The 27,853-nt window shown below is 33.9% G+C and overlaps 1 pseudogene; it reads left to right on the top strand.

The window, feature by feature from the left end:
* The first annotated feature begins 5,412 nt into the window (after nucleotides 1-5,412).
* LOC118007247 lies at nucleotides 5,413-5,561 on the top strand (annotated as a pseudogene).
* The last annotated feature ends 22,292 nt before the right edge of the window (nucleotides 5,562-27,853 follow it).

The raw sequence follows: 27,853 nt of genomic DNA on the forward strand, positions 1-27,853 counted from the left end.
TTTAAACAGTAAGTGCTTAATAATGTCTCTCACTAGTTTGAGGGTGGGTGAGGGAGAATGAATTGGAGTAATTGTATTATGGATTTTGCTCTGTAAAATTCTCTGGGCCTCCTCTAAACATCTCCACATAGTATTTCTCTGCCAATTGAAATGTGACCTATATAAAAAATGAATTGTTGACAAATAATTTCACAGTGTTTACATATATCAAATCACCACATTGTACACTAAATATATTCAATTTTATCTGTCACTTATGTCTCAGTAAGGCTGGGGGAAAGAAAAGACAAATCAACAATTAAAATAACATTTCCTGGGCGCCTGGGTGGCTCAGTTGGTTAAGCGACTGCCTTTGGCTCAGGCCATGATCCTGGAGTCCCGGGATCGAGTCCCGCGTTGGGCTCCCTGCTCGGCGGGGAGTCTGCTTCTCCCTCTGACCCTCCTCCCTCTCATGCTCTGTCTCTCATTCTCTCTCTCTCTCAAATAAATAAATAAAATCTTTAAAAAAATAAAATAACATTTTCTGACACTTAATAAGTGGTGAATAGAGGGATTGGAAGGGTCTGTGGAATGAGAGGATTATTATGAATAATTAACTAATCCATAGATATTTATTATTTAATTCCAATTCTCAAAATCATGGCTTTAGTTTCCTTAGGGTTTTGTTGTTGTTGATCTTTATTTTATTTTTATTAGAATAATCCTTGAAACCTAGAGTACATTTCTGAATAAATCACTATGGCTTCTTTATACAGTCATGAAATGATATCATCTGATCACAAAAAAATTCTTAATGATGATGATAAATCACTGTAATGGGTTATAAGTAAAGAGATTAACAGTAAAATTATGTAAAAGTATTTTCTATAATATAATGTTTCTGAGAACATCCTCTGAATTATGTTCAAAGATATGATCAATGTTTTCAGAATAATACTGAATCCCAGATTTTTTGTGGTTAAAATCATCTATCATTAAATATTTTCTATTAATCAGTCGACAGTTATTTTCTGGAAGGGATAAGAAATTGTTACTAAATTTACTGCTGAACAATAAGACAGAAGTTTTCTATGTCATTTGAAGGCTTTAGCAGTTAGGTGAAAATAAACACATGTACCATGCTTTTTTGAAAATAAAAAAAAATAATTTTACTCTGTATTAAATTTAAGAACCTAACATTTGATAAAAAATTATGTAAACAATACTTGTCATGCAAAGTTAGCTTTGTCAATATAACCATCTGTAGTCAGATCTTTCTAAACTTGATATTATGCCATAAGCTTCTAAACAAGATTTACTAAAATATATCAAGTTTTTTTCTGAATAATGGAAAAAAGTAATGAAGCAAATTTGATACCTACGTGAACAATAAATTGTCTTTAAAAAAAAAGAAAAGGGCTAAATAGTGCCCAACTTTCATAACCAATCCGTTTACTATTTGAATTTTATGAACTATTAGCTTAGGCATAATGGGAACGATTTTTTTATGTTATCAAGACACAGATATTAAGGGAGGTAGAGAAAGATTAAGATTGCCTGATGTTTCCAAAATCGTTTCATCCCCTGCTATTCTCTGTGTTCATTCAAGGTTATGACTAAAGACAGTAATTAGTATATTTGTTTGTTTCATGGTAAATTTCAGTGTATTCATCTTTCTCTACATAAGACAAAATCTGATGTTGGCTAACCCTATTGTTTTGTTATGTTTCATTAGCCATTCTGCACAGGTGTACCCCAATTTAGTGCCATAAAACTTTTGCAAAGAAAGATAAATACAATAAAATTGCAATAGTAAACTAATTGGTCCTATAACATTCATCCTTCCTTTTATGTAGAATGATATCTGGGGTTGCTCCACAACTGGAATACAGGTCTTATGCCAGCCAGAGTGATGTGAGTTTTTTTTATACAATAATTATCTTTATTGTCTTATTCTTTTTTTTTCTGTTCTAATATCCTTTCTTCTCCTTCCTCCTCCTCTTCTTCTCTCCTGCTAACAAGAAATCTTGTAACAAGAACTTCCAGAGCGTATCAGTTATAGCTACATTGTTGAACTGTGTACAATGTCAAATGTGTAACCTAAATTCAAAGCTTTAGCTGATATCTAATCTCAGAAGACGATTCAGAAATATGCAGACTTGCCTGGAGTTAATGCAATTAGAAACAGCAATGTCTTACTTTTCAGTTATATGACTGACATCCATCTAAGCCTAGTTGACAAACATAGCTTCTGTATTTATTTTTTCCCTAATTGAACATTATTCAAATTCTCTGCATGTGATTAGCTACAAAACTTTTATATTTGGCATGCCACAGTCACATTCAATACTTGAAATCTAGAATTTTGTTAATTTATTTTGATCTGTAAGGAAAGGTGAATTTTCTTCATAGCCAGTCATCACAGTAAAATCATAATCTCAGTATTATTCTGAAGAGAAGAGAGCTTGAAATTAGTCACTTTATGTCAAGGACAATGTCCAGTTGTCCTCATTTATCATGAGTTCCTATATTTCTTATCCATTTTTCAATAATCAAGTTTTATGTATAAGTTCAAAATTGGAATTGTGACTTCACATGTTCACACAGGTATGCTCTTGCTTTGACTTCACCATTGCACATTTTCCTAAAAAGAGGGTCTACCTTCCTTCCTTATCAGAAAGAAATATGGGAAAACTGAAATTTACAGATATTAGAGTTTATGGGAAATACAGATGTTAAAGACAACTAGGTCTGTGTTTTAATTTTTCTAGTTATAACGTTATTAAAAATGGTACAAGTTACTTATGATGTCTTAGTTGCTTTTTCCATAAGGGTGATATCAATGTCAGTTTCATGATTATTGAGAGGAACAAATGTAATGACATCTAAAAATGTCTGGCACAGAGGTTCATATATATATATATATATATATATATATATATTTGAAGATTTCTATTTATTTATTTGACAGAGAAAGCAAGGGAACACAAGCAGGGGTTAGTGGGAGAGGGAGAAGCAAGCTTCCTGCAGAGCAGACAGCCCAATGCGGGGCTTGATCCCAGGACCCTGGGATCATGACCTGAGCCAAAGGCAGACACTTAACGACTGAGCCACCCAGGCGCCCCCGAGGTTCAATAAATATTAATCTTCTGCACATGTCTTCCTCTTTTAGGATGCAAATAGAGTGGTCACTCTCTTCAAACAATAGGAAACAAATGGTGTTCTTCAAAACTATGTCATGATTAGTAAATTACCTCTCTCCTTATATTTGAGAAGAATTAAGGGTCTTCAGTGTCTTGCGGAAAAACCAAATCACCTTCTTCTCCTCCTTCCCCCACTTCTCCTTCTTTAAATTTTGAATATATACAAGCTTAGTTATTTGATTTGCATATCTAGCTAGGAAAGATTTCTCTCACCACCTCTTCACTTCTCCTGCATCTTAGTACCTAACCATACTAAGGAAATAGAAGTGATCTTTTCCAACGTAACTCAAAGAACATAGTGCTTTATTAGCATAAATTACAGAAGAAATTTTACTAGGAAGCTCATATCTGTGCAAAATGATCAGATTATTTTTTGGATGCTTCATCCTTTGACTAGATTTCTTGGTCTTCCTTTCCATTCTTGCTAAGGTCCAATGGCATTCCCCATTGTGCTGTGGAACAGCCCTTATCCATGTAAGTGATGCTCTTAAACCCAAATTTGAACAATAAGTTACGCTGAAGAAAGAACTAGGAAGGAGGCAAGTCTTGTAGTATGGGGCCACAGATGTTAACAAAGGAAAGAGAAAAAAGAAAATATAAGGGAGGGTGTCCAGGGGTAGTGTATGCTATTTTCAGCTATAGGAAGTGGCCAGTAACCACATTAAAAAAGCCAAGGACTAAGGCCACACATCTGTAGAGAGTTAAAGAGAGCAAGTCAAATTGGTTAGAAAAGCAAGTGCCCAAACTTTAATGTGTGTTAAATATTGGGGGGGGGGGCAATAAAACACAAACCCAAAGACAAGGAGATAGAGAATTGAGTAAAATAATTAGTAAGATCATTTGAGGGCAGAAAAGGAGGGTATTGCCTCTTGTATGACCTCATTTATTCACACAGCCTGTGAGTTAGGGATTATCATCATTATTATTCTTCAAACTGAGAAACTGATTTTTTTTTTTTTAAAGATTTTATTTATTAATGAGAGACAGAGAGAAAGAGAGAGAGAGAGAGAGGCAGAGGGAGAAGCAGGCTCCCAAGGAGCAGGGAGCCCGATGCAGGACTCGATCCCAGGACCCTGAGATCACGACCCGAGCCGAAGGCAGACACCTAACCATCTGAGCCACCCAGGCGCCCGAGAACCTGAATCTTAGAAAATTCCATAATCTTGCCTAAGGACTGCTGCTTATACAAATTAGAGACAAGATTTAAAATCAAGGCTTTATAACAGGAAAAGTCAAGTTTTTATTTATTTGTTTATGTTTAATTTCTATTGTATATGAAAGAACACTTAACATGGGAACTACCTTCTTAATGGACTTTATATATATGTATATATATATATATATATACACACAATACATATACATATACAATATATAAAGCCCATTAAGAAGGTAGTTTATATAATACTATATATATAATATAGTGTATATTATATATAGTGTATAATACAAGACTGTTAACCATAGGCAAAATGTTGTAAAGCAGATTTCTGGATTTCTGCTTATTCATCTTGCGTTATTGAAATTTTATACCTGTTTGTTAGCAACTCTCCATTTCCCCATTCTCATTGCCCCTGGCAACCACTGGTTATGCTCTCTGCTTCTATGAGTTTGGCTATTTTAGATATCTCATATAAGCAGAATTGTATAGTGTTTGTCCTTCTGTGACTGTCTTATTTCACTTAGCATAACATCCTTAAGATTCATCTGTGCTGTCACTTATTGAGAGATTTCCTTCTTTTTTTAAAGCTTCATTTTTAATTTTAAAGCTTAATAATTCTGAAATGAACATGAGAGTGCTAATATGTCTTTGAGATCCTGATTTCAATTCTTTGGATAAATATCCAGAAATGGGATTGCCGGATCATATAGTAGTTCTGTTTTTACTATTTTGAGGAATTTCCATACTGTTTTCATAGTGGCTGCAACATTTTGCATTCCCAACAGTGAACAAGGGTTTCCATTTCTCCACATCCTCATCAATACTTATTGTATTTTCTTTTTTGGTAATAGCCATCCTATCAGGTGTGAGGTGATAACTCATTGTGACTTAATTTGCATTTCCCTCATGATAAGTAACTTGTTGAGCATCTTTCCATATACTTGTTGGCCATTTCTATGTCTTCTTTGGAGAAATGTCTATTTATGTCCTTCGCCTATTTTTTAATTGGATTATTTGTTTTTTGCTAATAAGTAAGAGTTCCATATGTATTTTGGAAAATAACCCCTTACCTTTGCGCAGTGGCAGTATCGTAGCCAATGAGGTTTATCCGAGGTGCAATTATTGCTAATTGGAAAATAACCCCTTATCTGATATATGGTCTGCAAATATTTCCTCCCATTTGTAGGTTTCTTTTCTCTCTGTTTTCTTTCAAAAAGTTTTGCAGGTTGGAGTTTTATGTTTAAGTCTTTTTAAGTCTTTAATTTCTTTTGAGTTGATTTTTGTGTATAGTGTAGGATAAGGGACTGATTTCATTCTTTTGTGTCTGGATATCCAATTTTGCCAACACCATTTGTTGAAGAGACTATACCCATTGTGTATCCTTGACATCCTTGTGGAAGATCAGTTGACTGCATATGTATGGATTTATTTCTGAGCTCTCTATTCTGTTGCATTGGTCTATATGTCTACCTTTATGTTATTCCCATTCTGTTTTAATCACTGTAGCTTTATAATATATTTTGAAATCAGGAAGCATGATGACTCCAGCTTTGTTCTTCCTTCTCAAGATTGTTTTGGCTGTTTGTGGTGCTCTGTGATTATATGTGAATTTTAAAATGTGGTGATAATTTTACAGTGATGTAAATTTTGCAAATTCTATCTATAGGTTTTTTGCTTATTGTTTACTTCTTGTGAATACACGCCTACCTTTATACTTCTTTCTGCAGAAATGTATGCCATTTTACAGAAGTTTAACATTTTCTTTTCTTTTTGACAAACAGAAAATATAATTATATCTGTCTGATATCAGTGATCTTCAAAATATTAGAAAAGTAGAAGTATGTACATTGAGATCTCATGTTCATTCATATTATTCTTACTAGCCTCTTTTCCTTCCATCCTTTCTTTTTTCTTTCCTTCCTTCTTTCTTCTCCTCCTCCCCTGCATTTTCCTCCCCTCCCCTTTTCTCCTCTTCCTCCTTCTCCTTCTTCTTTCTCCTCACCCTGTCCCCCCCATTCATTCTCCTTCTGGATCAAGGAAAAGGAAGGACTCTGTAGTGCTGATCTATCCTGAAGCATTCTTTTTCTAAGTGTGTGTCTGGGTATCTCTAATGTGTGACTGTATACATATATTTTCTTTTTTATAGACAACATATCAAATGCTTTCTTGAAAAATTAAAGTAAGTACTTGAAATAGAGCAATTATTTTTCTTTATCTAAATAGAGAAAAGAAAGAGGTCTACAAATATCTTTTTCTTTATTTTCTGGTAGCCTGCCGCAGATAAAGCTTACACTAATTAGAAATCATCTGGGAACAGGAGAGCAGATTGAGCCTTCGGCTGAAGTGCTTCCTGACAGGTGGTTCACCACAAAGCAACATTACAATTACCTAACACACTGTTTGATTTGTGTAAACCTCATTACTACTCACATTATTTAATGAACTATGAGCATTCCTTCACCTCCCTGCAGATTGCAGTGCTCCATTTCCATTTCAATTCAGGAAAGAAGATTGCATGGTTTAAACCCATTTGCTTTTAAGGCAAATACTGTCTTGAATTCAAAATTCTTAATTTGAATGTAAGTTTTAAAACATGTACCTAAAACTAATCTGTGAAACAGGCAGGCTAAATTTTGTTCACAATATTAATAATATTATTAAGGTTTAACCTTTTGGATTATATTTCCCCATGAATAAAAGAGGAAAACTGCTTTTTCCCAATATGTAAGAATGTGCATGTTCAGTGTGTGTTCCCATGGGTAGCGAGGTGGAAAATTGAAGCAATTATCCCAATAATTCAAGCCTCAAACTACTAAATTGCCTCAATTCTTAAGTTTTTTTTTATGTGTCCGCATGGTCGGACAGTTCATTTGAATGAAACCAAATATTGTATTTTCTTAAAAAAGAGAAGTCTAAATTTCTTTATATCTATCTTAGTCTAACAGTTCATGTTTTAATATCTCATGAATTTTCTCTTCTGAAAACAGAATAAAAGGTTATTTACAGTTTCCCAGAGAAGTGATTTTGAGTAAAATAACCTGATAAAATAGATGTAACTTTCTATAGTTTATTCTATTAAAATTGTTTTTCTGGTTTGTCCATATGTGCCTAGTGTTGTTACATCTTCATAATAAAGAGACTCATGACTTTAATTTCCCGGAGCTGTAAGTCCAGTCAGCTTTCAAGTCGAACAAAATTTGACCTCAACCTACTTTCTAGCTCTTTATCACTAATTATCCACTTCCAGATGGTTTATTTAATATCCCTAGACACACCACTACTCTAGCAATACCCTCCTAGAGGCATCCTTTATTCTTTCCTTCCCATGTTCACTCATCATAAGCAAAAAACGGAGCCTGGTTCTGCCTGACTTCAAAGTCTTATCCTTCCACATTCTCTATCTGGCCTTCCAAATCTAGCAAAAAGACTCCTTATCAGTCTTGATGAGCTAATCATGCTGCAATTACCAACTACACCCCTAATCTGTGGCTAAACAATTCAAAAGTTGTTCACTCACTTGTGATACATTTCCAGTGTCAGTTTCTAGAGGATCTGCTCAATGTAGACGCTGAGGAACTCAGTCAAATGGAAACTTTTTCCATACATGCATTTCCATTATCACAAGAATAGGATTCCTATCTTTTGAATCTTTTCTGGCTTTAGTGACTTGCTTGGAACATAGAATAATTATTATCTGAACCTCTTGATTTCCCAGATCCTTGAAATCTTTAATACATGTGATTTAACAACTTAATCCATTGTAATAGCTCAGTAATTCCTAATATTATGCACTTTCTTGTTGCTAATATAATTATCCTAGGGACACTTGCATTTGAATAGATGACAAATGCTTTGAATACATATATGTTTCTAATTCTGGAATGTTATTCATTTGCAAAAACAGCATAAGAGATGGATTAAGCAAAAAGCTTGTTTGTTTTTGTTTTTCTCTTGCTCTATTTTAATAAGAAGTTCTAAGCAGCTTTTCTGAATATTCATATTACTGTCCCCTCTGACTTGTGATCCCACATTGTTTTCCTTTTCAATTTTCCTAGCTTCATCATCACTACTTTGCCTTGTTGTTGTTTTGAATAAAACTTGTATATACAGTGTCAAATATTTCTTATGTTGCACACTATCTAAATTCCCTTTAGGATGGGGTCACATCTGGTATTTCTTTACACTAAGCACAATTCTACATCAATAGTACATTCACATTATAAATTTGAATAAAAATAATAAAGATAAAGGTAGTTTTAGGAATGTAGTTCTAGCTACACTTCATGTTCTTTAAAATAATATTGGCACATAGTCATAGCTATATATGATTAGGGGCATTGTTTCTGTGTGCAATGAATGTAAATAGTCCAACACCAAAAATATATAAAGAATGTAATTTTTACATATATATATTCAAAAAGAATATAAAAATTAGCTTTTTGTAAAATATACACAGTATAACGAAGAAGGCAAATAGAGTCCTTACTGAGTTCATGAAAACTGAATTGCACTGAGTTATTTTTCAAAGACACAAAAATCCTGTTGGGGAAGGGTAACTGAAGTTAAAATTTTCATGCTCATAGTAAAAGGAAGGAACCTATTCAAATGCCACATTAATCATCCAGGAGGAAATAAAAAACATAAGAATATAAGCAAATGGTAAAAGTATATATATTTTTTCTGAATGAGGTATATTAATATGAAGAAAATTTAGAGTAAATACCTATAAATCCTTTATTAGATTGAAAGAAGAAATAATGTAGATATAGAAGAGATTATTCTAATATTTAATTATATTACACCATAGATGGGGGATTTTAAAAAATACTGGTGTTAGGAACCCATAAAATATTTAGAAAAATAAATATAATCAATACTAACAGGAAAATCTCAATTTATTAGATTTTCTTCTAATCTTTAAGGATTAAAAAAGTATATTAAAATGGTGTAGTGAAAAGAATGATTTTTAGAATATGCTGTTGGTAATTATAGTCAATTCACTATTTTATACCTACAAGTATATAATCATGATTAATATTAAAAGTGGTTTTCTTAGGCACCTGGGTGGCTCAGTTGGTTAAGCGACTGCCTTCAGGTCAGGTCATGATCCTGGAGTCCGGGATGGAGTCCCGCATCGGGCTGCCTGCTCAGCAGGGAGTCTGCTTCTCCCTCTCCCGCTCCCCCCTCTTGTGCTCTTTCTCTCTCTCACTCTCTCTCTCAAATAAATAAAATCTTTAAAAAAAAAAAGTGGTTTTCTTGAGGTAATTCATTAAGCTTAATTAAAAAAAAAGACTAAATTACATTTTCTATCATGGTCAGAAAGTTAATACGATATACAAATGTTTTCAGCAATTTTTTTTTAAATAAAATGAGTTTATACAGGCCAATATAGTCTCATTAACTTTTAATTTCAAAGATTTGAACCTAAAGGAAAAGAGTCACTATGGCTCAAGACAATATAAAACATAAGGAATGTGGAAATTATTTACCTGGGATATTTAAAATAAATTCTAAGATACAAGTTAGCATTAATTTAATTTTAAACTCCCCTTAAATTATAACACTTTATAATATTAAAATTTGAGATGTAGACAGTGACATTATATGAGAAGACTTGCACTGCCTTACAAAATGTGATGGCTTTGTAACATGTTAAGAAATTCATTGGGGGCGCCTGGGTGGCTCAGTTGGTTAAGCGACTGCCTTCGGCTCAGGTCATGATCCTGGAGTCCCGGGATCGAGTCCCGCATCGGGCTCCCTGCTCAGCGGGGAGTCTGCTCCTCCCTCTGACCTTCCCCCCCTCTCATGTGCTCTCTCTCTCTCTCTCTCAAATAAATAAATAAAATCTTTAAAAAAAGAAAAAAGAAATTCATTGGTATTCCTCCCTTCAAAAGGTGAAACCTAATTTCTCTCCTTTTGAATGTGGGTCAGATTTAGTGGCTAGCATCTAAAGAATAGAGTATGTCAGAAGCCATGCGACTTAATCTAAGGTTAGTTCGTAAAATGTATAGCTTCTACTTGGCTCTAGTTTTCTGATGGATGGCTGTCATGTCATGAAGAAACTCAGTCTATGGACACCCATGTTGCAAGGAAATGAAATCTCCCAGCAGCAATGAACACCCACTTTCTCAGCCATGTCAATGAGCCACCTTGGTAGAAATCCTGTGGTACCAGTCAAGTTTCCAGATGACTCTAGCTCTTATCTATATGTAGACTGCAGTTTCAGGAGAGGTTTTGTACCAGCACCATTCAGCTAAGCCCTCCTGAATTCCTGACCCATGAAAACTACAAGGAGATAGATATAGATATAGATAGATATAGAAATACAGATATAAAGATAAATTTAGACATATATATATATATATATTTATTTACTCTTGTTTAGTCAATGGTATGTTGGTAAATGTTTAATAACCAATCCTTTGGGGGAAAGAAAAATCCCTAACTTGTAACATTTGCTAATCTTTGTCATGTAAATATTCCCACTGTGGATCATTTTTAAGCTACTAAAGAAGGTGACATCACTGAACACAGACTTTGTAAGAAATGCTCAGAAACACACCAGTCATAATAGCACTGCCCCCACACAGACACTACAGACATAAACTTAAGGACATAGATAATAATAAAAATTAAGTTAAAAAATTAGGAAGTGTTTTGAGTTTATATTTTCTTTGTTTTTAATGTAATTTACCTAATTATAAATGCATGTAATTTAATTTTAATTATGACTTTGTTTAACAAGAGGTTCATGAAATCCCTAAAATTTAACAAACGTAATATTCTTTCATCTTAAAATAGTATATTTAATACGTTGTTTTCTGTGAGAATTGATAATTGAATATTACATGCTTTTAGGACTAAGTGACTGCATCCTACAGCTTTTGATTTGTAATCCAATTATATCACATTATACCTATGGTATCAATAGGCACCTAGTATTTTTGATGAGTTATTTCATACTGTGTGGTTATAATTAACATTAAACATTATTGCTACTGAAGTACTTAAAATTGAACTCATCAATTAATATTTATAGTGCATACATGATTTTGAATATAACTGATGCATTATAATTAAGGAACAAAAAATAGGCTTTATTGCCTTAGTGACAATTAGTATGAATTTCTTTAATCTTCATGAGATCCCATTCCAAGAATAACAAGTGAACAAAAAGAAGAGTTTTATTTGTGTAGTATTATAATACATTTTTTGGATAATTATGTCTAGTTTGCCTTTTTAATGCGATGACAATAACTGCTTTATTTTATTTTCTTGCAAAGTTCTAATCACCAAACTGGGAAATTAACAGTGCATTTAATAATTCATATAAAGGGGCGCCTGGGTGGCTCAGTTGGTTAAGCGACTGCCTTCGGCTCAGGTCATGATCCTGGAGTCCCTGGATCGAGTCCTGCATCGGGCTCCCTGCTTGGCAGGGAGCCTGCTTCTGCCTCTGACCCTCCCCCTTCTCATGTGCTCTCTCTTTCTCATTCTCTCTGTCTCAAATAAATAAATAAAATCTTTAAAAAAAAATAAAAAAAATAATTCATATAAATTGGTAACTCTTTCTGATGTTATCATACAAAGATGTAGCTATATACAACATTGTAATTGAGAGCTTTCATTTTAAAGCTGGGTGAAATATGTGGAATTAGACATATTTTGTTCATCCATTCTAATCATTGAAGATTATTATATGTCAATGACATAATCTTCAGAGTATCTTAAACTTTCTCTTTTGGAAAAGAGTCAACCTAGACTTAAAAATGTTAGAGAAAGACATATTATAGCCCCTTTCTATTATACATGAAGAAGCTGAGACAGCATACACCTGTGGTAGGCTGAAAAATGTCTCCCAAAGTTGTCGTGTCCTAACTTCCAGAACCTGTAAATATATTACCTTATGTGACAAAAGGGATTTTTCAGATACAATGAGTTAAGGATCTTGAAATGGTAGGCTTATTAGGGATTTACTTGGGTGGGCCCAAGGTAATAGCCAAGGTCTTTATAAGAGGAACAGGAGAGTCAGAGTTCGAGAAGGCAAGATGACTATGGATGTAGAGAGAGAAACAGAGATTTGAAGACAGAAGCTCTCAGAGAGAGAGATTTGAAGATGTTACTGATGGACTCAAAAGACAGAGGAAAGGACAAGCCAAGGAATGCAGATGGCCTCTGGAATCTGGCAAAGGCAAGGAAACTGACTCAACTTTAGAGTATCCAGGAGGAATGCAGGCCTGATGACACCTTAATTTTAGGACTTCAGACACTTTGAACAGTAAGATAATAGCTGTATGTTGCATTAAGCCACAGAATTTGTGGTGATTTGTAACAGCAGCATCAAGAAATTAATACATTATCTATATGACTTTTCAACTACCCTGTGTATAGATACTCCTATATGAGACTCTGCCCCAATGAATGTTTTTATTCTGTATTATTCCTTTGCTTTCCAGAATTCCACCCCCAATCCTAAAACAGATTTTAACACGTATCAAGAAATTACTCTGTCTAGAAATCAAATTATTAGCTGTATCACAGATAAAAATCAGCAGACGAAATCCCAATAAAGGGGGGCAAGAGTAGGAAATGGAATTAAAGACTTTCTAGGGGATCAATTTATTTGAAAGAAGGTAGACTAATTTATCTGAAATACAAATATATAGAAATATATATGAAGTAATGAGTAAGAATTCTAGTCTCTAAGTTAAGAAAGCAAAATCTTTCAAAATCAACTACTTATGTGGGGTTATATCCTGATAAATCCACCATAAATTGAACATATCATAAGTTAAAAATGCATTTAATGCACCTGCCCTACTAAACATCATCGCTTAGCTTAGTCTACCTAAAACAGGCTCAGAACACTTACATTACCTTATAGTTGGTCAAAATCATTTAACACAAAGCCTATTTTATAATTAAGCGTTGAAAATCTTATGTAATGTATCAAATACTGTACTGAAAGTGAAAAACAGAATGGTTGTATGGGTACAGAATAACTCTAAGTGTATAGGTGGTTTTCCCTCCTGATTGCCTGGCTGCCAGAGAGCTGCGGGTTGCTGCTGCTGCCTGGCATCACAAGAGAGGATCATACAGCATATCGTTAGCCTAGGAAAGATCAAAATTCGAAGTCCAGTTTCTACTGAACGCATATCGCTTTCACACCATCATAAAGCTGAAACATCATACATCAAACCATTGTAACTCAGGGACTGTCTGTAGTAGGTTTATGAGTGGAACAGCTTTATCTTGCCTATTAATTGCTGTGTACCCCATGCTCAGTGCATGATTTGCCTTTAGTACTTAGCCCATAATTATTTGTCAAATAAATTTCATTTAAAAATTGAAAGATAAAGGGGCACCTGGGTGGCTCAGTTGTTAAGTGTCTGCCTTTGGCTCAGGTCATGATCCCAGGGTCCTGGGATCGAGTCCCTCATCAGGCTCCCTGCTCGGCGGGAAGCCTGCTTCTCCCTCTCCCACTCCCCCTGCTTGTGTTCCCTCTCTCACTATGTCTCTCTCTGTCAAATAAATAAATAAAATCTTAAAAAAAATAAAACAAATAGAAATTGAAAGATAAAATAACAATTCAATAGAAAGATGTGCTCTAGGTAATGTAAACGTTATTTTCAGGCAGTAAAAAAAATGTTAAAACTTCCACTTTTTTTTCTTTAACATGCAAATTTTCATTTTAACACAATTTGAAAATGTTAAATGTTTCCTGATACGGATTGCTGTTATCATCGTTGAACCATTAGGTTCATGTTATGAACCATTAAGTCAGCCAATGTTCCAAATATAGTGGAATAAGAGCCTTATGAAGTTTGGGGACCAAAAGGGAATTGATAATTTTAAAAGGAGGTGATGACTGAGAAGCAAAAAGCATGGATGACACCAAAATTTAGTCAAAACAGCAAAAGATGAGTTAAAGAATGATCTGGGTTAAATGATAATTTAATATGGCAGAGACATTAAATCTAGGAAGGGCTAACGAAAAGAATGAGAATCATTAAGCATATTTTGATTCCAAATTCAAGTGATTATTAAATGAAATATAGCTGGTTTAATTCAAAGGGATCTTTGGTTTAAGAATTGCAGGACTCTGGGAACACAATGTGATAAATGTTGTGTATTTTGTTGGTCTATGAGATTTGCAAAGAAATTGGCGATTCTAGAATAGGTTGTGAATCATAGGTCTAGATCAACTTTTATGGATAATACTTTTTTGCAAAGAGACCATTTTTGAAATTACAATGACCCTTTTCCACAGTCATAAAAGTACAGGACTCTTAAAACTTAATTTCAACCAATGTGCCAAAAATAGACATGTTATATTAAGAAGTTAGGTAAGCTCATAAATTATTTTATCTTTTAAAATATCACATATTTTCATATCCTCACATTCCCTTTCTAAGTATCATAATCTAGCTTCCCTATCATCCTACGCATCAGCTATTAATCCTTTGCAGTAGCATTAGAAAGTAAATATCTAGGCAATATGGTTATGACACTTTTTTGATGTGTCATAATGTATGTTAAAGATTAACAGGTATTTTTGCATTATATCTTATTTTATATACCCACGTGATATATATTATTTTAATTATGCAATATTCCATAGAGAGAATAGTATAATAAATATGCATATATTCATCGCCCACTTTAATTGTTATCAACTCATGGCCAATCTTGTTTCATTTATACTCTCTTGTCCACAGCTTTCCACTCCAGATTATTTTGAAGCAATCCCAGGCATCATATTTCTTTTTTTTTTTTTAAAGATTTTATTTATTTATTTGACACAGAGAGAAAGTTAGCGAGAGCAGGAACACAAGCTGGAGAGTGGGAGAGGGAGAAGCAGGCTTCCCGCTGAGCAGGGAGCCGGATGCAGGGCTCTATCCCAGGACCCTGGGATCATGACCTGAGCCGAAGGCAGCCGCTTAACGACTGAGCCACCCAGGTGCCCCTCAGGTATCATATTTCATCTATAAATATTTTCTCTATGTGTTTTGAAAAGATGCCTTTTGTTGTTATTTACCTTATCTCTTTTATGTGTATAATTTGTATTATTCTTTGTTTTACTTCTGATGATTTGGTTTATACTTTTTACTATTCTTTTAGTGTCTATGTATCTTTGACTTAGAGCTATCTGATAAAAAATTCTTAATTTTACCAATTCTGAAAGAGTTGTAAAACTTTTGTTCCCCCTCAGTCATGTTTTCCTTTATTTTGGCATGCATTGTTTTTCCTAGTATAATTTGAATTCTGCAAGACATTGTAATTATTGTTTTGCTCAGCTGGCATTTATTTGACTAAACATTATATTTACATTCTCTAATGGTCTTCATTTCTCCCTGAATAGTCATGTTTTTGTCTGAAAATATTTTCCTCTACCAGAAGGACTGTGCTTACTTTTTTCTTTAAGTACAGGCCTGCTGGTGATGAATTTGCTTGGTCATTGTTTGATCAGAGAAGTTTTTATTTCATTTTCTCTTTTGAAGGATGTTTTCACTGGGTAAATATTTCTAGATTTGTGTTTACTTTCTTTCATCACCTTAAAGATGTCTTTCATTGTCTTCTAACTTCCAGGGTTCCTGGTGAGGATTGTTGGCCCTGTGAAAGTAATGTGCCTTTTTGTTCTGACTGCTTTTTAACTTTTTTCTGAGATTATTGAAAGGTTTACTTTACATGTCTTCATGTGGCTTTCTTTTGTTTTAAGGTTTGCTAACTTCTCAAATTTGAGGGTTGATATATTTTATTCCTTTTGAAAATTCTCAGCCATTGTCATTTCACATATTGTTTCTGCCATATTGCCTCTTATCTCCTTCTGAGATTCCACTAACATACAGGTTAGATTTTTTTGGTATAACTCACATGTCTCTTCATTTATTAGAATCTTTTCTGTGGTTTTTTTTGGGGGGGTACTTTTTTTTTTGATCTGTGTTTGAATTTGGTGATCCTATATTTACTGTTAAAGCCATCCAGTGAGATCTTAATTTTTTTTCAGTTCTATAATGTTCATTTTATTTTTTTGTAGGTTCCAGTTATCTTTTTTCTTATTTATTTATTTATTTATTTATTTATTTATTTATTTATTTTAAATATTTATTTATTTTTCCCCCATGTTCATCCATTTCATTTCTTAAATTCCACGTATGAGTGAAATCATATGCTATTTGTATTTCTCTGACTTATTTCATTTAGCATAATACACTCTAGCTCCATCTGCATTGTTGCAAATGGGAAGATTTCATTCTTTTTGATGGCTGAGTAATATTCCATTGTATATATAAATGGCAACTTCTTTATCCATTCACCAGTCAATGGACAATTGGGCTCTTTCCATAATTTGGCTATTGTTGATAATGCTGCTATGAACATTAGGGTACATGTGCTCCTTCAAATCAGTATTTTTGTATCCTTTGGGTAAATACCTAGTAGTACAATTGCTGAATCATAAGGTAGTTCTATTTTTTAACTTTTTGAGGAACTTAGGTTCCAATTATCTTTTGAAAATCCATATTCTACTATCTTTTTTTCCCATTTTCCTCTATTTTCTTTAATAAATTTATCATAGTTACTTTTTAAATTATCTGGTAATTCTGACTAGATCACTTATGTATTCCACATGTATTTCTGCTTTTTCTTTTGTTTATTAGCCATTGTTTTATCTCTTCGTATGCCTCATTTTTTTATTGTTATTATATGTTGAAAATTGTGTGTAAAAAAAAAATTCAGATGATTTTATCTTACACCAGACATGGATCACTCTTTAGCTTATTAGGTAGGGCGCCTGGGTGGCTCAGTCGGTTAAGCGACTGCCTTCGGCTCAGGTCATGATCCTGGAGTCCCGGGATCAAGTCCCGCATCGGGCTCCCTGCTTGGCAGGGAGTCTGCTTCTCCCTCTGACCCTCCTCCCTCTCATGCTCTCTGTATCTCATTCTCTCTCTCTCAAATAAAAATAAATAAAATCTTAAAAAAAAAAAATGGAGATACTTTTGGTTGTCACAACTGGGAGGGGTGGGGGCAGCTACTGGCATCAAATGCGTAGACACCAGAGATGCTGTTCAACATCCCACATGCACAAGATTGAGCCCATAATAATCATGTGGCCCAAAATATCAGGACTGCCAAGATTGCACCTCTGCTTTATAGATATGAACGTGGAAAATAAGATACTCTGTGGCAGTTAATTTCTTCTTGAAAATCCAGATGGTGCCTACACCATGAACAAAGCTAATAGTAAATCCTTTCCCCTCCTTCCCTCCCTCCCTCTCCCTCCCTCCCTCCCTTCCTTCCTTCCTTCATTTATTTATTTATTTATTTATTTATTTATTTATTTATTTATTTTTTATTTCTGGTTGCCCAGAGTCTGAACACTTTTCTTTGTTTAGGGAAATTCCCACATTTTGATTTTCAGTGAATAGCTGAGAGAGCTTGCAATCATAGGAGCTTAAAAATGTCAGCTATTGCATTTTCCTTGCAACTAGTACATAGTCATGTGGCATGAGCTCAACGAAACAATAAAATAACCCACCCAGACCTTGAATTAGGACTTGGTGATGCAACCAAGGGGAATGGCCAAAATCTACTTCTGGCAACAGCCACAGGAAGGCCAACTTCCTGGAGCAATGGAGCAGCAATGGTAAGGGCTGCATGTGTTGGCACTTCAAGCTGCTGTTTGGTGCTTGGCAGCTGCAAGATTTTCATCACTAAATCTGCTTCATGGTGTGATTTGGGGGGTTGTTCCTGATGTACAACCTGATACTGTGGCCCATCCTGCAATCATGAGAGTTTCCCAGTATCCTCTAATAAATTTCATTCCATTTTATTCAGCCAAAATGGGTTTCAGTGGATTTCAAACAAACAAACAAAACTCTGAGTAGGAGCTACTTTCTGTTCTTGCTCTATGGGCATCTTGATATTTATATCTTATGACTCTATCTTGAGAAGATAGGCAACAGTGCATATATTCAATTTGGTTTTCCTTTAACTTTTTATTTATTATAGTTATATACAAAAGCATATAAAATATGAGTAGAGTGTTTTTTAAAAGTAGCAAATCAGGGGCACCTGGTTGTCAGTCAGTTAAGCGTCAGCCTTCCGCTCATGTCATGATCCCAGGGTCCTGGGATCGAGCCCCACATCAAGCCCCCCATCAGGCTCTCTGCTCAGCGGGGAGCCTGCTTCTCCTTCTCCTTCTGTCTGCCGCTCTGCCCACTTGTGCTCTCTCTCTCTCTGTCAAATAAAAACATAAAATCTTTAAAAAAAGTAGCAAATCAAACCCATGTACCATCATCCAGCTTGAAAAATTAAAAAAAAAAAAAGGAGCTACCAGGAAATGATGTGTTCTCTGTATGTTGTGTACACATTTGCCCCATCTCTCTCCACACAGAGAAAAACCACTACACTGAATATATATAATATTTACATATATATATATATAATCAGAATATTCTGGTATATATTTACATATTCTGATATATATATTGAAATACTGATTCTTAGCATATTAATAACTTTTGAAATTTAACAGAGAGGTAAAGCTTCCTGTCATTAATAATAAAAATGGATTTGGATATTACAGTTATGTTCATTTTTGAAAACTGATATCCATTTTTGTGTTAAAATGCAGATTGCTCAAATACAATCCAGAAATTGTAAATTGGAAACTTTGTTATTGAGAATGGCCATTTTATTTTTCTTTTCAATATTTTATTTATTTAATTTTAGACAGAGAGAGAGAGAGAGAGAGAGCCTGTGCATGGGGGGGTGGGGACAGAGGGAGAGAGAAAGAGAGAGAATCTCAGACAGACTCCGTGCTGACCAAGAGCCCAATACAGGACTCCATCTCTTGACCCCAAGATCATGACCTGACCTGAAACCAAAAGTCAGCCACTCAGCCACCCAGGAGCCCAAGGAACTGGCATTTTAAACAAGTCTTTTCCAGTGTAGTGTTTTTAGTATCTCTCTCTGCCCCCTCCCTCCTCCTCCTTTCTGTCCTTTTGCCACCTTCCTCTCAGGCGTCTTTAAAGATTTTTTTTTTTTTTAATTTTTATTTATTTGACAGAGAGAGACAGCCAGAGAGGGAACACAAGCAGGGGGAGCGGGAGAGGGAGAAGCAGGCTTCCCGCTGAGCAGGGAGCCTGATGTGGGACTCATCCCAGGATCCTGGGATCATGACCTGAGCCAAAGACAGACGCCTAACGATTGAGCCACCCAGGTGCCCTTTTTTATATATATATATATATTTTAATTTTTTCTCAGGCATCTTTAAACATGCTTAAGGTTTTCCCAAATTATATAGGATCCCATAAATTTTCTTTTTAACATCCAAGATTCTTTAAAAAAATTTTTGTACATTTTTTTCCTCATCATTATTCACATTAATTACTCACCATAAAAGAATCTGCCCTCATTTCTCCTAACTCCACTGAAACTGCTCTTCCTAAATAATTTAGTTATAAAATCTCAATCCTTTTTAAGTTTTCTACTTCCTACAACCATTTTAGAAAGTTTGTTCTTTTTCATATTGCATTATTTTTTTCTCTTTCTCTAAATAGTTTCCTATTTTTTAATTGGTTTATTGTTTTTTTTTTCATATTCAGTTGTATGAGTTATTTTTATATTTTGGATATTAACCCCTTATTGGATATATGGTTTGCAAATGTTTTCTTCCATCCCATAGGTTGCCTTTTCATTTTGTTGATTGTTTCTTTTGCTGTGCAGAAACTTTTAATTTGATGTAGTCTTCCTTGTTTATGTTTGCCTTTGTTGCCTTTGCTTTTGTTGTCAAATCTAAAGTGTCATTGCCAAGAGTTTTGTCAATGAGTTTTTCTCCTGTTTTCTTCCAGATGTTTTATCACCTCAGATCTTATATTTAAGTCTTTAATGCATTTTGAGTTGATTTTTGTGTATGGTGTAAGATGGGGTCCTTTTCATTCTTTTGAATGTGAATATCCAGTTTTCCCAGCACCATTTACTGAAGACACTATCCTTATTGTGTATTCTCTGTGTCTTTGTCAAAAATTAATTGATCATGTATTTGTGGGTTTATTTCTGGACTCTATATTCTGTTCCATTGATCTATGTGTCTATTTTTATGTCAGTACCATACCTTTTTTTTTTTTTGATGACTCTGGCTTTGTAATAGAGTTTAAAATCAGGAAGTGTGATGCCTCCACTTTGGCTGTTCGGCTGTTCAGGGTCTTTTGTGGTTCCATTCAAATTTTAGGATTGTTTTCTCTATATCTATGAAAAATGCCATTGGAATTTTGCTAGAGATTGTGTTGAATCTGTATATCGACTTGGGTACTATGGATATCTATTGTAATATTAAATCTTCTATGAATATAGAGTATCTTTCTTTTGTCTCCTTCAATTTCTTTCATCAGTGAATTATAGTTTTCAGTGTACAAATCTTTCACCTCCTTGGTTAAGTTTATTCCCAAGTATTTTATTCTTTTTTAATGCTATGGTAAATGTGATTATTAATTTCTTTTTCTGGTAATTAAGTTGTATAGAGACACAACTGATTTTTGTATATTGATTTTATATTCTGCAACTTTACTAAATTCATTTGTAAGTTCTAGCAGTTTTTTGGCAGTCTTCAGTGTTTCTTGTATATAAGATCATGTTTTATATATAGACACATCTCTGCAAACAAAGACAATTTTACTTTTTCTTTCCCAATTTGGATGCTTTTTATTTCTTTTCCTTGCCTAATTATTTGTCAATTTTATCTCAGTAAATTTTGGAGAAAGAATATACCTCTAATCAGTTTCCTTAATTGCTTTACCATTCATCCTTAGACATCACCTCTGTACTAACTCCTGTCATGTTTATACTACCATCATGATGAGTTTATTCCTGAGATCCATTTGCTTAATAAATTACTCCATCGTAGTGACCAATAAACATTTCAAGCTCAGCATGTCTGAAACTGGAATCATTTTTTTCACGCTTAAGTCAGTGCTTCCTTTCATTTTTTTTGGCCCTTGTTTGAATGCACCAGCTTCTACCTATTTATCATCATAATAATAATGGTAGGAATAAACCCCAAGTCCACTTTCCTCCATCTTTTAATTTTTAGTATTCATCCTCCTAATTTGATGTAAAGTCATCTGCCCCCCCCATTTTAACTGCCAATACTCTAGTTCAGGCCATCAACATCTATTTTGTGGGTTACTGCAATACTGTAATCTCTTTACAGAATTCCCTATCTGATATCTTGCTTCTCTTAAAGCCATGTTCCACACAGCCATGTTAGTTATCCTTCCAAAACAAAAATATGAGATTTCCATGCACTTTTCTTTTATTTCATTATTTGATTACTGTACAAATTGCCATTTCATATTTACTCAACATTCCCACATATAGTCTACATAATTGCACAGCCCTTGACTTTTATTCTATTTTTTTAAAGATTTTATTTATTTGATAGAGAGAGAGAACACAAGCAGGGGGAAGAGCAGGCAGAGGGAGAGGGAGAAGCAGGTTCCCCACTGAGCGGGGATTCTGATGTGGGGCTTGATCCCAGGACCCTGAGATCATGACCAGAGCCGAAGGCAAGAGCTTAACTGACTGAGCAACCCAGGCGCCCCTACTTTTATTCTATTAAGTGCACCCTTGTTTCTCTTCCTGGAGTATTCATATTTTTCAAAACAGACCCTTATCTTTTATTACTATCTATGTGAAATTTTCAGCTCACTTTTAGTTACCTTAATCATCATCATCATCATTACTACCATTAAAGCGTGCATTTATAATACCTTGTTAATAAGCATTTTATATACATATAAATATCATATTACTGTGCTAGTGTTATTTTAGTTGACAAAAATAAGGTTAAAAGAATCAATAATTTATCCAATATTACAAAATTAGGATGTAGTAAAGAGAATAATATTTAAACTTTTTCTTACTTCAGAAACTGATTTCATACTGGCGCAGTCTGCCATACTACCTGGATCTACAATACCTTTTCTGTACTTTCCATATACATTCATTATTACATATGCCACATAATATTGTATTTACTTATTTATATGTATGTCTTCCATATATCATCCATGCAGGAATGAATATTCCCTGACAATATAGATTGTAAGATATTTGTGATTATATCTATATAACTCTACCTGTATCTGAATCTATATCTATATATCTAGAACTTGGTGAAGTTTCTGGCACTCTATAGGTATATCATGTATAAATATAAAACAGAAAATAAGAACGAAAATTACAAATGTATGGAAGGCATATATGCATATGGAAAACATAAAGCACTCAGTATCTCCAAAATTAAGTTCCAGTTAATTTTAATAAGATAGTTTTGGGGATTTTCTTTAACCAGACAAATATTAGGAACTTTACATAGAAAACAAATGGGAAGTAATCCCAAAATATTAATAAAAGAAAAATGGGTATTATTCTTATAGGCATTAGAACATGCTATCATAAAACAGAATAAAGAAAATTATGATGTAATACTAACAAAATCGATTAGAGAAACAGGAAATTCACCATATATAATCATATTATTAATCTTTATATTAAACTCATGAAAAAGTGATTTTTAAAATTGATTTTAGGAATACTGATAATGAATTTTAAAAACATTAATATCCTGGGCGCCTGGGTGGCTCAGTTGGTTAAGCGATTGCCTTCGGCTCAGGTCATGATCCTGGAGTCCCTGGATCGAGTCCCGCATCGGGCTCCCTGCTCGGCAGGGAGTCTGCTTCTCTCTCTGACCCTCCCCCCTCTCATGTGCTCTCTCTCATTCTCTCTCTCTCTCAAATAAATAAATAAAATCTTTAAAAAAAAACATTAATATCCTTGCTTCATATTATATGCACCATATTATGGTTTAAAAAATACAATACTTAAAATAAGAGACAAAGATAAAATTTAAATATTGAGGCAGTTCAAATATAGCAAAACTATAGGGGTGCCTGATGGCTGCCTTCCACTCAGGTCATGATCCCAGGGTCCGAGGATCGAGCTCCATGTCAGGCTCCCTGCTCAGTAGGAAGCCTGCTTCTCCCTCTGTCTCTCCCCCACCGTTGTGCTTTCTCTCTCTCAAATAAATAAATAAATGAAATCTTTAAAAAATATACAGCCAAACTATACGAAATTTTGCTAAATAAAAACACAAACCTTCTGTATATTAAAAATAATAAGATAAAGTGTCAAATAGTATGGAGAGAATTTGCCGAGAATGGAATAACAAAGGGGTTATTTTTATTTCAAATGTTTGAATAATAATATGAAGATGCTATAGACTTATGACAAAAACATATGACCAGATATATCTAAATATGGAAGTAAATTAGTTGATGAATGATTTGCAATATCTCAGAATAAAAAATCATATTAATATGAGAAGCCATTTATTACCTAAAACATTGGAAAAATTAATTCAAAACTTTCCAATGTTTGTTTAGTGCCTTAGTACACTGTTGGTGAAGATGTAATTTGGTAAAGTTTTTCTGAAAGACAAATTGGTATCATATATCTAGAGCCTTAATTTATAAATTTTGACCCATCATTTCCCCTTCTTAAATTTATTGGAATGAAATAATTAGAATTATAGGCAAACGTTTATATGCACAAATGTTAATCTCTACATTATTCTGGATAAAAAATAAAAAAAAACAAGTTTGCAACAATGTAGATATGTAAAAATATTGTGTCTTAATAAAGAAATACTACAGGATTATTAAAATGTGGCTTTAAAAGATAATTGAATATCACGAGGATAGCCTCATGATATAGAAATGAACAAACAATAAAGCAGATTCCAAAGTTGTTGACTTGGGCTGCCTCCACAATTTGGCTAATGTTAAATAGATACTACAAATAATGTAAATAATGCTGCAATAAACATAGGGGTGCATATATCCTTTTGAATTAGTGTTTTTGTATTCTTTGGATAAATACCCAGTAGTGTGATTAGTGGATCAGATAGCAGTTCTGAAACTCTATACTGTTTTCCACAGTGGCTGCACCAGTCTGCACTCCTACCAATAGTGTATGAGCCTTTGTTTTCCTCCACATCCTTGCTAACATTTGTTTCTTGTGTAAATGTAGGGATTGTTAGTAATTTTGTTTTCATTTTTGTATTTCTCTAATTTTTTATAATAATCATATAGTTTTATTATTTTCACTAATAGAATGTTCCCATGGAAATTATCTTTTCAAAGAATATTTATTTTTTAAAAAATGCCCAGAGTCTAATGAATAGAATAAAAAGAACTCTATAAATAATTTTACAAATACTCTAATGCAACTTACAAAAATAACAGAAATACAATTTTATACTTTTTTTTAAAGATTTTATTTATTTGACAGAGAGAGACACAGCAAGAGAGGGAACACAAGCAGGCGGAGTGGGAGAGGGAGAAGCAGACTTCCCACTGAGCAGGGAGCCTGATGCGGGGCTCGATCCCAGGACCCTGGGACCATGACCCGAGCTGAAGGCAGACGCTTAATGACTGAGCCACCCAGGCACCCAGAAATAAAATTTTAAAAATAAAAACTTTAAGAATATTCAACAAATGCCACAATGACTATGTTAATTTGATTTTCAGGTATTGTTCTACTTTCCAGATGTTTTATAAATTGTTATAACCTAAATAAAAATATTATAAAAATGTATCTTTATACTAAACTTCATAAAAATTTCCAAAGATGATATGTCTTAGTTTAGGGTCCTGTAACAAATTACCATAGACTGAGTGGTTTAAACGAACATTTATTTTTATAGATCTAAAAGCTGGGAAGTTCAGATCAAGGAGCCAGCAAACTTGGTGTCTGATTAAGACCCTCTTCCTGATTTGCAGATCGCCATCTTCTCATTTCATCCTCACATAGCAGAGAGCAGAGATCTTTCTCGGACCCCTTTTATAAGGGCATTAATCTCATTCATGAGGGCTCCACACTCATGACCGAATTACCTCTCAAAGGCCCTCCTAATACTATCACACTGGGAATTAGAATTTCAACATGAATTTTAAAGTGGAATACAAATTCTCAGCCCATAACAGTATGCAAACTAACAATAAAAGTAAAAAAAAAATCTGATAAACTTTTAATATTATACATGATTAAAATTTTTCAAGATATTGTTTTTATGAATATGAACTCATTCAATAATTACATAATGATGTCTTTAAATATGAAAGAGTTGGGCACCTGGGTGGCTCAGTTGTTAAGCGTCTGCCTTCAGCTCAGGTCATGATCTCAGGGTCCTGGGATCGAGTCCCACATCAGGGTCGCTGCCCGGCAGGAAGCCTGCTTCTCCCTCTTCCACTCCCCCTGCTTGTGTTCCTGCTCTCGCTATCTCTGTCTCTGTCAAATAAATAAGTAAAATCTTTCAAAATAAATAAATAAATAAATAAATAAATAAATAAATAAATAAGAAAGCGCTGCCTTAGTAGTTTATGACCAATCATTATAACAATCATGCCTCCTACAAAGTCAAATTGAATAACTATCATAAACTAACTTGATGTAGACAGACATGGAAATTTGAGACCGGAGACCTCAAAGGTTGTCAATACTTTACAATGTTCAATGTCAAAATTTTACAAGTAAGTGCTTTTGGAACCTACACAGTGTTCATACTTTCATATAAACTAAACATTTACTTTTTCAATCCTTTTAATTTAATTTAAAACCATTGAAATCCCTCTTCTGTGTAAGAATAGTGATTCTAAAGTATAAGATAACTTAATATTTTATTTTTCTATTTTATTTTTTTTAAAGATTTTATTTATTTATTTGACAGAGAGAGACACGGCGAGAGAGGGAATACAAACAGGGGGAGAGGGAGATGCATCTTTAAACTTTATTGCAATTTTAAAATAATTTATAGTCCATATTGCTCATTTCAAAGACAGGTGATTAGAATGTAAACTGTCTAAATGTCTTAATTATTTGTTCTCTTATCAGTACCACGATGATTTTTATTTGAAATCTGAACAGAAAACAAACTCACAAACATGTTGCTTGTACCTGATTATATTGTTCGAAATTGAATGAAAAAATTACAAAATGGAGGAAAATAAAAATTAGCCACATAAACATTAGAATAACTATAGTTACCAGAAACATTTTCAAAAATCAGCTTCTCCATATCAACTCACATCTCCTTTTTGATTTGGGAATAATATTTTTATAATACTGGAAATGTTCACAGAGTTAACATACTGCAGCTGCAAGTACCATTCAGATTTTCACACTGATTATACTTGCTAATTACAACTGGGATGTAAAACAGATTTCATATTAAGCTACGTTAAAATGGAGCTATTTTTTGGAAGTATTATCTTCTTTGGGAGACTGCAGATTTTCGGGCCACATTAGCAAATTAAAACACCAGGCTAGTTCTTGAATAAAGCATTAAAGCAAAAGGTTACTTTCACACTTGAGTGGTATATGTCAAAACAGACATTTTGCCTGGTGGCCACCCTTGTGACAAATTAAATGAAATGCTAAGGTATACAATAAAAGATGACCATTTGTACAGTTCCATATTAAATAATGCATTTTGAGAAGCCTCTTCTGTCTCCTTGGGAAGCTATCTAATCTCAGCTCGGTCTGCATTTCAGCAATACATATTTCACTTATTTACCCTTGTATATTCATCAGACATTTGTGTTTCTAGTGCAAGTGTTCTCTCCATGACTAACTTTATCCTTTTAGGAATGAGCTTGCTGGAGTGTGACATATACAACACCATGTAATTTAAAAATCTAATATATTTCTATATAAAGTGTGGATTCAATATTCCTTCCTCAGGACACAGTACTGTTTACAAATGAAGGAAGACAAACTGCCCTGCATTAAGTTCTGAAACCATACGCTGGGTAAAAGTAATTTGTCTGCTCTGAAAGTAATTCCGGACCTGATAGGCTGATTGGATAAAGGTTTAGCATTGAATCTGAGATGAACAAATGTGGGGTAGAATGATCAGACTTTTGCACTTGCTTTTTTCTGTGTTGGTAACAGACTGGGCTAACATTTATCTCCACACCTTTGCTCATACTGTTCTGTACCTAGAATGCCTATCTTTCTAATTCATCCACTTTTTAAAGCCTAAGTCAAGATGCATGTCTTTGTTGAGGTCTTTAAAGGTCCATTAAATAAAGAAGCTTAATTTCTTCTGAGCCTTCTGTATACGTTTTTCCTTCTACACAATTACATGATATTTAGGAAAAAGCACACACATTTGTAGTTAGATAACAGTCTGAATTTTATCTCTTCCCTTTACGAGCTGGTGTTATTATCTCAGCTTAAGAAGAAATAATAATGGTACATTAGGAGATGATGAGGACCAAATATCTTAAAGTAAAAGGAAGTATGTGGTAAACTGAAAAATAAAGCTTTTATATTTAAAAATATATTTGTATTTTATGTGCTTCCCTTTTTCACATAATTGTTTTATGTGTCTATGTGCTTTCCAACATTGTTTAGGTTATAAATCCCTGTAAAGCAGAGGTAGGATCAT

The sequence above is a fragment of the Mirounga leonina genome, unplaced genomic scaffold, assembly GCF_011800145.1.
Source record: "Mirounga leonina isolate KUSES-001 unplaced genomic scaffold, KU_Mleo_1.0 Mir_115, whole genome shotgun sequence".
Classification (NCBI taxonomy): domain Eukaryota; kingdom Metazoa; phylum Chordata; class Mammalia; order Carnivora; family Phocidae; genus Mirounga; species Mirounga leonina.